This window comes from Primulina tabacum, chromosome 6, assembly GCF_025594145.1.
Source record: "Primulina tabacum isolate GXHZ01 chromosome 6, ASM2559414v2, whole genome shotgun sequence".
Classification (NCBI taxonomy): domain Eukaryota; kingdom Viridiplantae; phylum Streptophyta; class Magnoliopsida; order Lamiales; family Gesneriaceae; genus Primulina; species Primulina tabacum.
This window is the reverse complement of record NC_134555.1, coordinates 34,896,927-34,914,963: the sequence shown is the minus strand read 5'-3', so window position 1 is coordinate 34,914,963 and position 18,037 is coordinate 34,896,927. Positions and strand designations below refer to the sequence as shown.

The window sequence follows — 18,037 nt, the reverse complement described above, 5'->3', positions numbered from 1 at the left end:
TCTCTCCTCTGCTCTGGCTCTCAACTCTGTCAACTGTAAATCATTGACCTGCTCTCTACGGATCCTGTCCGTCAATGTAGCCCGAATGACCAACGCTGACAAACGAGCAATGGTTCTCGGAATCACCAAAGCTATCTCCTCTCTCTGCAAGTCCAACAACAATGACTTCTGAATCATAGAACTCAAAGAAGAACTCGACTTACGGCTCAATGCATCTGTTACAACATTCGTTTTTCCTGTGTGGTAACTGATCGTCACATCATAGTCTTTGACAAGCTCTAACCACTGTCTCTGTCGCTTATAGAGTTCTTTCTGAGAAAACAAATACTTCAAACTCTTGTGGTCCGTGAAAATTTCACACTTTTCGCCATATAAATAATGTCTCCAAATCTTCAGGGCGAAAACCACAGCTGCCAGCTCCAAATCATGCGTAGGATAATTCTTCTCGTAGTCCTTCAACTGGCGAGAAGCATAGGCTATAACCATTCCACGTTGCATCAGCACTGCACCAAGACCCTTCTTCGACGCGTCAGTATAAACAACAAAATCCTCTGAACCACTAGGCAATGCAAGAACAGGAGCTGTCGTCAACTTATCTTTCAGCTCTTGGAATCCACTCTGGCATTCATTGGACCACTCAAACTTCACAGTCTTCCTCGTCAGATTGGTTAACGGCAGGGCAATCTTGGAGAAGTCTGAAATGAAACGACGATAATAACCTGCCAAACCGAGAAAACTGCGTACCTCTGATACAGTGGTAGGAATAGGCCATTTCTGAACTGCCTCTATCTTCACTGGATCAACAGCTATACCATCCTTCGAAACAACATGGCCTAAGAAAGAAATCTGCTCCAACCAGAATTCACATTTCTTCAGCTTAGCATACAACCTCTTCTCTCTCAACAACTGACGAACAACTCTGAGGTGCTCTGCATGAAGCTCTCTGGTCTTGGAATAGATCAATATGTCATCGATAAAAACAATAACAAAGCTATCCAAATAAGGCTTGAACACTCGGTTCATAAGATCCATGAAGACTGAAGGAGCATTAATCAGATCAAAAGACATCACAAGGAACTCATAATGACCGTACCTGGTCCGGAACGCCGTCTTAGGGATATCAGACTCCCTAACCTTCAACTGATAATAGCCAGATCGCAAATCAATCTTCGAAAACACGGTAGCCCCTTGCAGCTGATCAAACAAGTCATCTATCCGTGGCAACGGATACTTATTCTTGATAGTCACTTTGTTGAGCTCTCTGTAATCAATACACAGCCGCAAAGTCCCATCTTTCTTCTTGAAAAATAGAACCGGAGCTCCCCAAGGCAAAGAACTCGGCCGAATGAAACCTTTATCCAAAAGATCCTGCAACTGCGTCTTCAACTCCTTCATCTCTGTAGGGGCCATTCTGTACGGAGCCTTGGAAATAGGAACCGTACCTGGAACTCGGTCAATCACAAACACCACATCTCTGTCCGGCGGTAAACCCGGCACATCATCCTCAAAAACATCAGAGAACTCTCTCACAACATCAATATCATCAATATTCAACTTCACAATTTTATCCACATCAACAATCGAAGCCAAAAACCCATCACAACCTCTAAATAACAACTTCTTAGCCTCAAGAAACGAAATAAAAGGAAGGACCAGCGAAGTACCTGCACTGGCGAGCATACCTTCCTTATTGCCATCATCTGCAAATTTCATCGTCTTAGCAACGCAATCAATCACTGCACGATAGGTTGATAGCCAATCCATGCCAAGTATAATATCAAACGCAACCATCGGGATAACAATCAAGTCGGCATAAACCACTCGCTCATCAATTTGAACAGAGCATGCATACACAATAGATGTCGGGTACAATACATCCCCCGAAGGCAATACAACATTAAACTGAAGGGGAATAACATAAGGAACTATATCCAAAGATCTCAAAAATAGTTCAGACATAAAAGAATGAGTAGCACCTGTATCAATCAATGTCGTAGCTACTCTGCCTGAAATTAAAATAGTGCTAGAGATCACAGAAGAATTATGGTTTATACCTTCCTTCGTCATAGTAAAGATGCGACCCTGAACCTTCTCTTTACTTGTTCCTCTAGGACAATCTTTGGCAATGTGGCCTGCAGTGCCACATCGATAACAAGTGTGAGTACCAAATCTGCACTCTCCCCGATGATGTCTACTGCACCTGGGACACAATGGCTTCTCGGGATCAGATGGAACTGTCGGTGGTTTAGGACTCGGCTCTAACTTGCCTTACCCCTTGAAACGATCCCTACCTCTTTGATTCGAACCCTGGCCTCTCTGAGGAATGGCCTGCTGCCTCGCCTGTCTTTCCCTGGCAATTTTTTCTCATCTTGTTCGGCCAACAAGGCCTTAGCCACAATCTCTTTGAATGTCACCGCCTTCGACATATTGATGTCCCTTCTGATTTATGCTCTAAGGCCTCGAATGAAATGAGCACTCTTGTGTTTGTCGTTGGAAGCAATGTATGGGGCAACCAGACAGCCCTCCTCGAACTTCAGAATATACTCATCAACATTCATACCTTCTTGTCGAAGCTCCAAGAACTCAGTCACCTTCCGTGCTCGAAGTGCATCTGGGAAGTACTTGTCATAAAAGAGATCAGTGAACTCTGGCCACTTCAATGTCGAAACATCCACACTAACTTTGGTAGCATTCCACCAAATGCGTGCAGCCTTGACTAACATGAACACTGCACAATCGATTCTGTCTTTGTCTTCGTAGTTGAGATGATCGAAAATCGCCTCAAGTGCCTTGATCCATTCTACGGCCACCAACAGATCGGTGTTTCCTGCAAATTCAGGCGGATCCATCCTCTTGAAAGCCGTAAAGATCCCATCGGTTCCCACTGCCCGAGCCACTTGGCCTCTACCATGTCCTCTACCTTGGCCTGTACCTTGCATACGTAGCAACTGTTGGATCTGCTCACTATGGACCTTGGCTTGCTCTTTCAACAACTTGCCGAACTCATCGACAACTCTAGAAGAAGAACTATCCTCACCCTCTACGGCTTTTCTCTTAGGAGGCATCTATTCCTACAATATGCTCACACAATACATATCAATAGATAATAATGAATAGATGTAGAAGAAGACATACCCGGACTGTTGAAAGTAGACGAAGTCATATGCATTGGTCCGAAGAACGGTGCTCTGATACCACTAAATGTGACACCTCTGACCCATTTTATAAAATAGCAGCGGAATTTAAAATTTCTTAAAAATGGAGGAAGGATTCAAAATACATTTCATATATAATCAAAAGTATACACATGATCAATAAAATGATACAACAAAAAGCAAAATATCATTCTTGTGACCATGTCCAAAATGCCATCAAAATATCTTCTTCATTCCATATTGGGTATGCATATGACTCCGGCCCACAATCAACGTCCCGGCCCATCGCTCTTATCTGCATCACATGAAATAACTGAAATGAGTATAAAACTCAGCAAGTGGAACTCTTACATAGCAATGTACATAGCATACTCTGTAAAACATGGCTTTAAAAACATTAAATACTATCAACTCTGAATCATGAATAACATAGCAATAATATAACAATAAGATGGTATTTCTCTTTTCTCTGTTGGATTGATATCTATATAGTATCTCTGTCTCTGTACCTATATCCCATCGATATAAATTGATAACTCTGAGGGATATAAGCTTATGGTCGTTGATCAACTAATTGCATGCAATCTATGACTATGTATCTATCAATCCATAAATCATTTTAAACTCTCTTTGGGGCATTTAATAAAACACTTTGTAAACTCTTTTCTCTTGTATTCCCTTTTTCACAATTGAGACATTCAATTGTCTCAAATATACAATCAAGTAATTCAATACATAATATGGATCAAATGGAAGGGAATAACATGTTAAAACCATTGAAACACAATACATATACTATCATGTGAGCACAAGAATGAGATTCCACTTACAACCACTTGGAACCTTGTATCTAATCTCTTGATAGCAATCCTACAACAATAAACCATGTAATGCACCATCAACATCTCAATAATCATAAACCCAAATCAATTAATCCATAAACCAACACCATCAACAAACCCATATCATCTCCAACACCAAAAACTAAGAAACAACCAAACCAAAAGCTTACCTTAGCTTCCTTGATCCCAAAATAATCTTGCTCTCAACACAAATAACTAACAAGAAGCTTGGATTAAAGAAAAGAAAGGAGAGAAATTGGAACCCTAGTCTCCCAAGAGAAGAAGAAACGAAAAGTGAGAAGGAAGAATGAGAAAAATGAGACCAACTCTTGGATATAAACACTTAAAATCCGAAAACACGTTTTTGTACTGTGCCTGGCGCTCGGGTGGTCGAAAATTACCGCTCGGGCGCCAATGATTCTGCCCGAACCCAAATTTCCAGAAGTAGTGGCGCTCAGGCGGTCATATATTACCGCTCGGGCGCCACTCTGCGCACTGCCACGTTAAAGATCGTTTCAGAAACGCCTCTTCCCTTCCGAATTAGAAAAAAGTTGTAAACAACAAAGTTGTAGCCCTATGTCTTTCCTTGAATCTCTCCAAATTTCAGATCATTTGGAGGTCTGAGTAAAAGGTTATGCTAAATCTCCCAACATGTGTCACTGGAGGAACGACGAAACGCACGACACACTTCGGGGCTCTTTTGGCTTATCTTCCACAATGATTTGAACAAAACTCAAAATAAGAAAGTTACACCTCTATGTCTTATCTAATCACTCCAATTGGCCTCATACCAATTGGCTCAACATACGAATTATCATGAATTTAATCGTAACGCCGCTACAATAGCACTACACATCATCTATAACCAACCATACTATAAATCCTAAATTGAAACTCTTAACATCCAAACTATACTTAAACTTGACCAAGTAGTCAATAAAGTTATGAAAACTTAAACCGTACACCAGGCTTGGCTATTACAAGATCAGAGTTGTCAAGTGTTTGTGCTACGACAGAAAGGTATAAATCAATGTTGATCCGGGATTGCACAACTCGAGTTTGATTTAACTTGAGTTTCCCAAAATCACATACTTAATTGTCATTGCCTCGATATGTTGCAATGTTTGAGATTGATATGCTTATTCTATTGATTTATAGTTAAGCATATGTTATGTGAGGAGTCATGGGCGGATGTGCCTAGTCCTTGGGCTGAGGTGCCTGATATTTGGCGGAGATGCCAAGTCTTTGGTAGAGGTGCCAAGACACCGGACGTTTGGTCATATCGATGTTGCTTAGGAGTAGATTGACTTCTATCACCGATATTCGATATGGACAGGACCAAAGTCCGTAAATAAGAACGTACCGCCACCGCGATCGGGAGAGTAGGTGGGAGATTGTTACGTTCTTATTCAGATCGGGATCTCTAGATTAGGAAAGAGTCGAGTCAGAGATTATGAGTCAGAGTTTATTTACAGTTTTATATCGATCCAGGTCTTTCAGATTTGATACATGTTATTGATATTTGTTTCATGCTTTTATATCTGGTTATATAATTGCATGTATACATGATTTATACTGAGAATGTATTTCTCACCGGAGTTATCCGGCTGTTGTTGTCTTTGTATGTGTGCATGACAACAGGTGGGACAGGAACAGGGTCAAGACGAGGATGAGAGATTATACTTTAGCGTAGAGATTCGGACCCAGAAGTAGAATAGGTTTCAGCACTTGATATTTAGTGGTTGAACCCTAGTTTGATTTTAATGTAATGGTACCAGACTTGTACTTTTATTTCGATGTTTATATTAGATGGATTATCATGTGTTGCTCATTTAGTTAATACATGTTCCGCATTTTAAAAAAAAAATTTAGACCTTATTTATCTTAATTGATCCAATTATTCCCAAAAATGATTAATAAATGAATTAGCGTCCGGGTCCCCACACCAATGTGGCCAGAGCTTATGTGATGCATGCTGAAGAAGCTGAGGAAGAGCCAGACATGACTCTAATCACTGGTAGGCTAGTTATTTAACGTTTTTATATTGATTTTATTGCATGAAATATTAAATTGGTTATGAGAATTGATTTGGGATCAAGAAGAACCTAGAAGAAATTAGGTTGTCTGCTTTACTATAGTTGAACTTAGGAGATGACAATAAAAACTACAGAAATTGAGCATGAATTATGAGCTTTAATTATGTAAAGGAGATAATTAAATCAAAACAATAATTTTAAGGCTTAAAATTGAGAAAAATCGAGAATAAGGGCATGCATTGTATTTTCGAAAATCTACGGGGACGAATTGCAAAATTCAAACTTAAGGGGCTTAATTGCACATAGCCGAAATTTTTAGGGGCTAATCCGAATTTTTGAAAATTCTAAGGACTAAAATTGAGATTAAAAGAAAATTCTAGGATGAATGTGGAATTTTCATAAATTCAGGGACTAAATCGCAAATTTAAAAATGTCTAGGGGCTGGTTTGCAAATCTTAGGTAATTAACGGTTGTTTTCACAATATGCGAAATCCCAAGGGTTAAAACAATAAATTCCGAAAGTTCATGGCCTAATTTGATGGCATTCGAAATTTATGGGGATAAAATGCAATTTTCAAAACTTGTGGGGACTGGAATGGAAAAATTCGAACTTTTAGGGATGAAAAGGCTATTTTCGAAAACTTAAGGGTTACAATGCATATTTGTTTTGAGAAATACTATGGTCCAAGCATTTAATTTTCAAAAACTTTGGGAGAATAATGATAGAAATTTCTTAAGCTTCAACATGAATACATTTAACGGCGTATTCGTCGCAGGAATGATATTTATTCTAGGTGTAGCTACCTACACGTTGCTGGATTCGGGAGCTACACACACACACTAATATCCGAGACATTGGTCAAGCGACTAAATACTATACTCGAGGATATGGGATTGGGCTTCAAAGTTTCTATTCCTTCTGGTGATCAAAAGATCACTTAGAGCATTGTGTAGAATCTGGAGCTTCGTTTTGCAAAAAGATGTGGTTCGAGCATATATCATCGTACTCCCAATGCCTGAATTCGACATCATAGTTGGAATGGATTGACTATCATTGAATAGAGCTTCGATAGTTTTCGGCAGAGGTCAGTGTCTATTCGACCACTCAGCGGCGAACCTTTTATCTTTGAGGCAGCGATAAACAAGCAAATGCCGCATATCATCTCCTGCATTTGTGCGAGGAAACTTCTGAAGCGAGGCTACCAAGCTTTTCTAGCATGTGTTACTTCAACACATGTTCCTGTCAGTCAGAAGCTAGAGGATGTTGAGGTCATCAGAGCCTTTACTAGCGTCTTTCTTGAGGACGTTTCTGGCATTCCAACAGACCAAGAATTGGAATTTGCTATTGAGTTGATGTCGGGCACTGTGCCAATTTCTAAGGCACCCTATCGTCTAGCACCCGTCGAGATGAAAGAGTTAAAGGATCAAATTCAAGAATTGCTGGACAAGGGTTTTATTCGCCCTAGTCATTCTTCGTGGGGCGCACCGGTATTATTCGTGAAGAAAAAAGATTGTAGTATGCGACTCTGCATTGATTATCGAGAGCTGAATAGAATCACCATCAAGATTAAGTATCCATTGCCTAGAATTGAAAGGCTTATATGATCAATTGCAAGAAGCATTGATTTTCTCGAAGATAGATCTTCGTTCAGGATACCACCAGTTGAAAGTGAAAGAGTCCGATGTTCATAAGACGACTTTTATGACTCGATATGGGCACTACGAGTTTATGGTCATGCCATTTGGGTTGACCAATGTGCCGGCAATCTTCATGGATCTCATGAATCGCGTATTTCAGCGTATCTGGATCAATTCATCATAGTCTTCATTGATGACATTCTGATTTACTCAAAGAGTCGAGGGGAGCATAGTCAGCACTTGACAACGACTCTACAATTGTTGCAAGATAGAAAGTTACACGCTAAGTTCAGCAAGTGTGAGTTTTGGCTCGAGAGACTGGCGTTCTTAGGCCACATTATTTCTAGAGATTGAGTTGAAGTTGATCCAAGCAACGTCGAGGCAGTTAGAGAGTGGCCAGTACCAAAGAGCGTAACCAAGATCCGTAGTTTTTTGGGTCTAGCTGGCTACTATCGGAAGTTCATTCAAGGATTCTCATCTATTGCGGTACCCTTGACCTCTTTGACGAAGAAAAATGCAAAATTTATTTGGGGAACCGAATGCCAAGAGGGTTTTGAGAAGCTGAAGTGAGCTTTGACTTCAGCGCCAGTTCTGTCGATGTCATTGGGGCAAGGAGAGTATGTTATTTATAGAGATGCTTTGAATCTTGGTTTAGGCGCAGTCCTGATGCAAAATGACCAAGTTATAGCTTACGTGTCTAGACAGTTGAAGGTTCATGAGAAGAATTACCCGACTCACGACCTAGATCTCGCAGCAGTAGTGTTTGCACTGAAGATTTGGAGACATTACTTATATGGGGAGAAGTGCAAGATTTTCACCGACCATAAAAGCTTGAAGTACTTCTTCACCCAAAAAGAGTTGAATATGAGGCAACAAAGATGGTTACAGTTGGTGAAAGACTACGACTGCGATATTAGCTACCATCAAGGAAAATCTAACGTAGTAACGGACGCATTGAGTTGAAACACAGTAGTCATTACTCAATTATCACTTCAAATACCACTGTAGTCCAAGATTCAGCGATCGAGCTTGTAGTATATGCTAGGGGCGAGACCCCCAATCTTGCTAATACGACAGTTCAGTCAACTTTGAGGGATAGAATTCGAGAAGGTCAGTCTTCTGATGAGAAATTACAAAAAAAGATACTGAGAGATGAAGCTAAGGGTCGGAATGTGTATTCTGAGGAGGATGACATAGTTCGATATCGAGATCAACTATGGGTTCCTAGTTGCGATTCACTAAGAGAGGTTATTATAAGGAAGCTCACAACACGCCATACTCCATTCATCCTGTAAGCACGAAGATGTACAAGGATATAAAATTATTATATTGGTGGCCAGACATGAAGCGAGAAATCTTGTGTTTTGTGTCCGAGTGTTTGACATGCCAGCAAGTCAAGGCTGAACATCAGAGGCCAGCCGGGAAGCTTAAAACACTTCTTATTCTCGAGTGGAAATGAGAAAATATTACTATGGATTTTGTTGTGGGACTGCCGAGGACTATCAAAGGATACAGTGCCATTTGAGTGATAGTTGATCATCTTAAGAAATCAGCGCACTTTCTACCTATTGAGACGACATTCACCATGACACAGTATGCAGAGCTGTATATTCGAGAGATAGTTCGACTGCATGGGGTTCCAGTGTCCATTGTTTCCGACAGATATCCGAGGTTCACGTCATCTTTTTGGAAGAGTATACATACAGTGATGGGAACAAAATTGTTATTCAGTACAGCGTTACATCCTCAAACCGATGGTCAGTCTGAAAGGGTGATTCAAATTTTGGAGGATCTACTCCAAACTTGTGTGATTGATTTCCAAGGATGTTGGGAACTGAAATTACCTCTAGTGGAGTTCACATATAACAATATCTACCAATCGTCTATAGGAATGGCTCCTTACAAGGAAGTGTAGATCACCTATACATTGGGACGAGGTTGGTGAAAGAGGGGAATTTGGTCTGGACTTGATCAAGCAAAAAGCGGAGCTAGTAGTAAAAATCCGAGATAGAATGAAGATTGTACAAAGCCGAAAAAAGAGCTACGCTGACAAGCGACGAAGAGAGTTAGATTTTGCTGTAGGCGACCACATATTTGTGAAAATAACACCTATGAAGGGTGTTATGAGATTTGGCAAGAAAGACAAGCTCAGTCCAAGGTTCATAGGACCATTTGAGATTTTGGAGAGGATTTGAACACTAGCCTATAGAGTGGTGTTGCCACCGATGCTAGCCAGAGTACACAATGTGTTCCATATCTCGATGCTGCGAAAGTACATGTCGAACCCATCCCATGTACTAAATTACAAACCACTGCAGTTGACTCCAAATATGTCATATGGGGAAAGACCTTTAAAAATTTTGGGTAGGCAAAAAAGAAGACTCCGAAACAAAGTTATTCAAATGGACAAAGTCAAGTGTCTAAATCACTCGGAAGAAGAGGCTACTTTGGAAACTGAGAGGAACATGAGGAGTCGCTACCCGAAGTTATTGGATAAGTTTAAATTTCGAAGACGAAATTTCATTTAAGGGAGGGATGGAGGAATTAAAAGGTCCAAAAATACGATAACGTAACCTAACAGAATGCAAATCTTGGAAAAATAAAAAATGACTAATTAAATAGTTTTAATGACATGAATTAATTATGATGTGCATGATTACATGTTCTTTTCTATTAGAATGCATAAAACTGTGTTTTAAAGGTTATTCGAGACACGATCGAGGACCGAAGACCGATGACCATATATGGGAAAATATTTTTATTAAATAGTTATTTTGAATTGTTTAATGTGTGGTATACTTTAAATAGAATTTTTGAAAATGAGGTGTTTTTATACTTCGAGTCGTATTTTAAACCGGTAATTGATTTTCGATAAAAATAGGGACTTTTTGAGAACTCGGGTAATATTTTCACAAACTTTTCTTAACAAAATATTTTAATATTACCTAATGGGCCTAATGAGCATATTATACCCATGTTATTGGTCTTAAACTTTGCTATACTATTTTATATATAAAAAATAAGGCCCTAAAACCCTATCCTACACATACTAAACCACACGCCTCACCCTCAAAGAGATAGGACTATTCTTAGTAGCAAACCACATGCACACACCCACGATTTTGAGAGGAAAATCACGCAAGTTTGGAGAAAAATCAGTAAGGTCCTCCCTACGTCGATGTTCTTCACATCTTAACTCGTTCTTCGTGTGTAATAAACGCAAAAACAAGCCTTAATCTCCTTCTTCTCATCTATCACACCATAATATATGTTTGATGCATGTTTGCATGTAAAAATATGAACCCTTGTATTACTTACGTTTTTATACCATAATATGCCAATAACTCAAGTTTTTATGCTTTAAAACTCTTGCTACTGATGCATGAAGGGACTGCCATGGTAGGGCTATGGGAAGAGGTATTTTTCAACATGTTTAAGGACCCTTAGGTGCATGTTTAAAGACTAGACAAAGAGGGTGACTAAGATGGACGAAAATTGGGGCTAAGGAAGACTAGGGTTTCAAATTTTTGTGGGGTTTGCTTCCTAGGTGCAGGCGGCTGCTAGCTGCTGTTAAGGCTCGTCCAAGGGTCTCAAGAGGTCTGAGCTATGATCTTAGGTAGGCTGAACGAGGGCTGGTTCAAGGGCTAGGAGCGAAGGGCTCGACGCGTATGGATTGTGGGCGAAGGGTTGAGTGGCTGCGGCTTCTACGATATGTAGGCATGGTCTAGTAGGGTCCATAGTGGTCCAGAGGGTCCTAGGGTGGCTGCACGGTGGTTGGTGCAAAGGCTAGGGGCTGATACGCAAGCTGGACGTCGCGTATGGCTCCTAGGGCCCGACTTGAAGGGATGGGCACGGTTGGGATGCTAGGCCTGGTCCAGTTGGTTCTAAAGGGCTTGCGTAGTGTCTTAGTGTCGATGGTTAGGGGCTGGGCAGGATGGTTACGGCTTAGGCTTGAAGAAACTCATGGTATGTAAACTAGGGTTTTCGAAAAGAAAGGAACAAAATTTCAGTAGGTGTCCTAGGCTGGTTCTAGGGTTTGATGGGCTTGAATTGGGTTGTATATGGTATGGTTAGGTGTTAATAAGCTTTGGTTCGAGTTTGGTAAGGTTTGGTTAAGTTTCGAGTCCATATGAGTCAAAATCGGGATGTACGTCTAAGTTTAAAAACGAATTGGAAAATTAGTCGAGAAGCTTAAGTTTACGTCTAATAAATATTTATGGGCATATTTTAAGGTGCTATGTTAAGTTTGGAATGATTTTGCTCGTCGTTTTAAGGTATAAGGATAAATTGAGAAAGTTTGGGTTTCAGGGGCAAAACGGTCATTTTACGTCTGAAAAATATTAGACGTCCTGGAAGTCTCCTGAATGCTATAATAAATGTTAAAACATTTATTTTAAATGTTTATGGAGTTTTATTATGAAACGTTAGTGCTAAAAGATATGTTGCATGCCTGGTTTAAAAGAAAAATGATTTATATGTACATGAATTTTTATAAGTGATGAAAATATGAAAAGTTGAAGAAGGTGAATTGATTGTGACTAATACAATGATACGATGATATGTAAGGTCAAAACTCAGTTGTCAGGTGAGAGTGTCGCCGATGTCCCCAACCCCCCCCCCCCCGGTACCGTGGTAATACGTAGATGAATCCATCGACCTACAGCGAATACGAAAGGCACAATTGAGGATCTGAATTCAATAAAAAGGGAAACATATATGTATATGATGAAAGAAAATATGAAATGATATGTTGAAAGGAAAATGTTAAATTTTATGTTCTTGAAAAGTTGATGATAAGTTGATCATACGAGTCTGGTAAACTTAAGACATCGTCGATTTTAGAGAGCCAATAAGAATATTGATGGTTAATTTGATCATATGAATCTGGTAAACTTTGAAGTAGAAGCTTCGCACGTTCGTTTTCCTTTATTTTATGTGCCAGAAAAGTGATTTGGGCAAATAGAGTATTTAGCATGTTGATATGGTCGGTCATTGATGAGGATTCTGCCATCTGAAGCTATAAAGCCTTCTCTTTAGGAAAATCTTGTTGTGTAGTGACTTGATCTCGTACATCTTTATCAGAGTATCCCATATAACTTTTGCTGTTTTTATCTCAGAGATACTTGACAGTACTTCGTCTACTATAGCCAAGTGTAAATTTGCAACAACGTTATCATTCATCTCATTCTACTTTCCATTAATCGTCATTTCCACTGGCCTATTTCCAACAGCTGTCAAGCAATTCTCCTTTCTTAAAATTGTTTGTATTTTAATTTTTCACAACATAAAATTGCTTACATTGAAATTTGTTATCTCGTAATTGCCAGTTATTATGTCTAAAATAATTTAGTAGAATGGACAAAATAATTTCTCCTTAATAAAAAAGCTCAAAAAAATATTTTCTGATGTGGAAGATCAGTCTAGGATGTAACCACAGAGCATATTTTGAATTTTAATAAATTTTAAATCAAGGCCCTGATACAACTTGTTGGTCCCATGTATTACATCTTGAGATATAAATATGAAAATAAATAATAAAATTGGTGTTGAAAATTATAAGTTTCAGAGTTTGACAAACTGATTAGTAACAGAACTAAAGACCCGAACTGAACAGTAAATGAACTGAAATAACGTAACTGATATCAGAACTGAAGGAGATTTTTTGTACTGAAATGGACGAAGTAGAACTAAATTAAATAAACTAAAAGTTCTCAAAATATTAATAAGTCACAAAAATGATGATTTGAAGATAGACAAATTGATCGGTACTAGAACTGAAGAGAAAAACTGAATGTGAACTGGTAGAGAATAACTCAAAACTGGAACTGAAGCTATAAAAGCGTTCAAAGTAAAAGGACATCAGTTAGAACTAATTTAGACTAGTTGAACTGATCAGTCGACCATTTTAAGCTCTGATCAATTGGCCACATCATCAGTAATAGTTTTGAATCTAAAGAGACAAACTGACACTCCGTACCAAAGCAGAACAGACAAAGCATAACAATCTGATACATCGTATCTTTGTCAGAAAAATTTGTCTACATGGACTAAAAGACGATTCAATGGATATTAAATATTAAATAAATTCAATGTGACCGTTGGAATTGAAGACTATATATAACTTAGGAGTTCAATTGTTAAGTGGTTAACATTCTTACGAAAACAATTATGAACGACCAATCAGTTATCAATCAATTACGATTCAATTTCAAGCTTATACAGAGTTTGCAAATCTCAATCTCAAGCTCACACTACAATAAGTTATTGGTACCAGTCAGGCTACTAGTTATTCAATTTTCAAACGATAAATTATGTAAGTAAAACTAAGAGTTTCAGCTTAGCAGTGTTTAAGTCAAATTAAAGTGGATTATTACATTATAATGTAATTAATTAAATTTTTTTATTGAATGCATATCATTGAGATAGAAGGGGTGACTTAGGAGCATCTGAAGTTTCCAAACATCCATAAAAATCCTTTTGTCGGATTTTCTTGTTCATTTAGTTATCACAGTACCCTAGCCAAAATATTCAAATATATCCTTCAGTAGATTTCCGCAATATCTCATGTTGGAGATCGATGTAGAGTTTAGAGGAGGGGTTAATAAACTCTTTCCTTTGATGATAGTTTTTGCAAAGAGTGCTAGAATCCTGTTAGAGATTGTAGTTCTTGTTCAAGCGTAAGTTCAGCAGATCACAAATATAAGTGCGGAAACGACCCGATGGAGTAAGGTGAAAACAGTAATAACAGTAGGCAGTAGAGGAGTAGTTGTTTCTGGAAGTTCGAAGATAAAATCTTCTACATCTCCCCTTCTTCTGTTTCCAGAAGGTATTATTAAAAGACTTTGGATTTTACAGTACTCACTTGTACACACCCACTTCATCAGGACTTATCTATTGCCTACTGAAACCTTTAGTAAATCAACACAATATAATTCAACACAACAAGGTTCTGGAAAAGACTCTTTTCCAGATTACAAACTCTTATTCGAAAATTATTTTAAAGTGTTTTGCTTGAAGAGGTGAAGAAACAGCAGTACAAAATGATCTCCAAAGATCAAATGTAAGATATGAAGCGTGTACTGCTTTTCTGCAAATTGAGCTTGGAAGATAACGATTGGTTCTCGGTTGCTCAAAGTAACGTTGGATAGATAATGTTTCTTGATAAAATAATCAGCGTTGTTCTTTAAATGGATTTGATCCATATATAAAGATAACTTGAATCCAACGTCTATAATTAAAACAGCTTCTTTGACTTCTGATAGAAACAACTTTAATGCTTAAAAAAAGTTCCTGCAAAAAGACTACAAAACAATCAGTCTTGTTTCATATCAAAATAGGTAATGCGTATTAAATGACTTTGTTCAGCATTAATGAAGCATTTAATTCTCGTACTAGGTAAAGTAACGGTAACATTTAAGATTGAAACAATCGAGTAAAAGCTGTTAAGTACTGTTCTAGTGAAGCCAAGTTCTGCTTCTGTTTTTCTAAGCCGTTGAATACTAACTAAAGTACTGCTTTAAAGCGAATCGATAGCTTCTGATTTGTATTGACTTCTGGTAATTACTATTCCTACTGATTTTGATTCTCATCACCACAACTGAATTAAGTCTATCAATTTCCCACTTTGTGGTGATGCCAAAACCTTGAAGTTAAGAGCGATGAATAATAAAGCAGATAGCAAATAAAAACAGATGATTAATAAGTAAATAATCAGTTGAACAAGGTTCAAAAAGCGAAAAGAGATTTTAGTCATCTGTTCCAATATCTTAGAACAAAGTATCATCATCCTGAGGATCTTGATTTCTGAAGGATGATTCTGCTTGATGTCCTCCAGTTCTTCCTTCTGCTTCTGTTCTGTTCTCTATTTCCCCCTTTTTGGCATCAGTAATCTGCACTCGAGTGAGTAAGAGATCCACTCGTCTAGTAAGAGAAACAATGCCATTGTTCAGTATCCCCAGAAGTGGTGTTTGACTCGAACCTTGTTCAGTCAGAGCCTGAATCGATTGAGATTAGGACTCAATCTGAGTGTTGATAGTTTCGAGTCTAGAGTCCATTGATTCAACTTTGGTAGAGACGGAGTGAAGAGACGCGTCATGAGTAGAGATTCTACGAAGAATATCAGATTGACCAAGCACGAGGTCAGCGTGGCTTTTCAGGATATTAGTTCTGAAAAGGTCGGATCCAACCTCAAGTTTCCCGATGATTCTGCTGAGTTGATGACATACTTCGTGATTCGTTCTCTGAAATTTGTGGTGGCATAAACCTCACCAGCATGTGCATGAGGTAACTCCTTGACGATCTCGGAGATTCTTTCATTATTCCGTCTGAGTGTGTCAATTTCAAACTCAAGATTGAATTGTTCTTCATGTGGAAATGGGCTTCTGGCAAGCATTCGCTCTTTGATTTCAGTAAGATGCACAATGTGAGAAATTTGAGAGGGTGAGTCAGTAGGAAGAATAAATAAGGCAGTAGAAGAATCAGGATCTGGTGGAGCATTAGTGATAGCAGTAGACTGATCAGCAGAAGATCTTTCAGCAGCAGAGGATTCAGGAAGTTTTCTTTCTTCTGGTTGCTTGGCTTCTATGGCTTCCAACTGTTCAGTAGCTGGAATTTGATCATTCAATATAGCTACCATTTCTTCTTGATGTTCAGAGGACAAGATCTCCAAATTCGGCAGTGATGGAGCTTGGGCAGCATCTGATTCTGCTAATTGTTGAGCTGTTGGAGAAGTTTCCGGTTGGACCATGTCATCAGCCTGGGCTTCTTCTGGTGGAGTAGAGATATCAACAACAATATATTGAACGACTTCATCCACTGAAGTCCTTTCACGGACAGAGACGAGAGGAGAGGATTGAGTAGGCAACTTGGGGGAGGCAGGAGTACTAGAAACCTTAGCTTCTGGAGGAGCTATAGTTCTTTCTTCAACTAGCTTAACAAGTTCTGGAATGAAACCTACTGAATACGGTACAAAATCTTCAAAAGTCTGTTCCTGAGCAAGAAGTTGCTCATCCATCATTCTTAATCGGTCAGTTAGAATACGGATCACAGTCTGATCTTGAGCAGCAGTGGGAATCAAGGCATCAAAATTTGACTGAAGAGTCTTCAACACTGATTCCAGCTTCTTTCGTTTAAGCTGCTCAAGAATGAAACTTCGACGTCTCATTGCTTCAATCACATTTTCAGTCTTTTAAAGAGCAAATAGTTTCTCTTCATTCTTCACCATTTTACCAAATGAACCTGGTTGTCTGAAGAATGTAAGAGGATGGAATACTCGAACCGTGTCAATCATCAAAGAAAGTCATTTTTTCATTGGCAGATTTCTCAATTTCTTCCAAATGAAGATCAATACCAGTTGAAACAAATGATTTGGCGGCGTGAAATGGTGGTTCTTCAATGAGTTTTCCTTTGCCTTTACCCGAAGATAAAGCAGGCAACACGGGTCTAAAAGCAGAAGACCCTGCAGTAGATTCACGAATAACAGTTCCAGACAAAGGTTTGAAAGTTGAAGTAGTAGAGGTTGTGGTAACAGAAGAAGCAGCTGGTTTAGAGACAGCTGTGGTTTCTGGTACAGAAGAAACGGCTTCTAGAAACACTTGTCGCAATGGAATAGTGTCCAAATAAGCAATTACTGCTGTTTTATTTATGCGAAGGAGAGTGCGATCCTTCTTCTGACTTGGAGTTGCTGGTAGAGATGCCTTGGTGGGAGCAGCAGACTCCTCAGATACTGTCTTGTCAGAGTTAGTGGAGATAACCACTATTTTCCTTTTGATTTTCTTCTGAGGTTCTTGAGCCTCAGTTTGTGCATCTCCAACCTCCTTTTTCTAAGAAATAAATTCAGCCACAGTTGGCTTTGGCCTTAGCGCAAGCACATTATCAGCATCAGCCATTGTGACGTAGGAGGCGTCCTGTTCAGTAGTAAAAGAAAAACCAGCATCTTTGAGCATTTTGCTGATCTGCACAGCAAACCAGAACTTTTTCGAACAATCATATCCGTCATGATTTTGAAAAGAAATCGACTCCAGTCCACCTTATACCCAGAAGTGATGGCAATCATCACCTGAACTTTTTCCTTGGTCAGCCGATCAAATGTTCCGGCTTTTAGCAACAGTGCTTTTGCGACAATGTCAGCGAGCATTTGAAATTCCATCTTCAAAAGCTTCTTAAAACAGGATGAAGAGAGTTCCTCTCCAGAAGCTGAGAAATTGAGTAGGACAGTAGACATTTCCTCCTTAGAAATGCCAGAAAGTTCAGAGAAACCAGAACAAGGCAGAAAGAAAGTAGATCCCAATAATGCACCATCGATGGAAATAGATGCGTTCCCTTGAGAATAGATGATTTTTTCTTCTTGTACAGTTGCCTTGGCATA

General features: G+C 39.0%; 1 protein-coding gene and 1 long non-coding RNA gene across 2 annotated transcripts in view; one reads left to right on the top strand and one right to left on the bottom strand.

The window, feature by feature from the left end:
• Positions 1–18,037, top strand: part of LOC142549278 (uncharacterized) — a 91,518-nt gene that overhangs the window by 6,284 nt on the left and 67,197 nt on the right. The gene's annotated exons all lie outside the window — the stretch shown is intronic.
• Positions 1–18,037, bottom strand: part of LOC142549277 (heat shock 70 kDa protein 15-like) — a 65,674-nt gene that overhangs the window by 17,453 nt on the left and 30,184 nt on the right. The gene's annotated exons all lie outside the window — the stretch shown is intronic.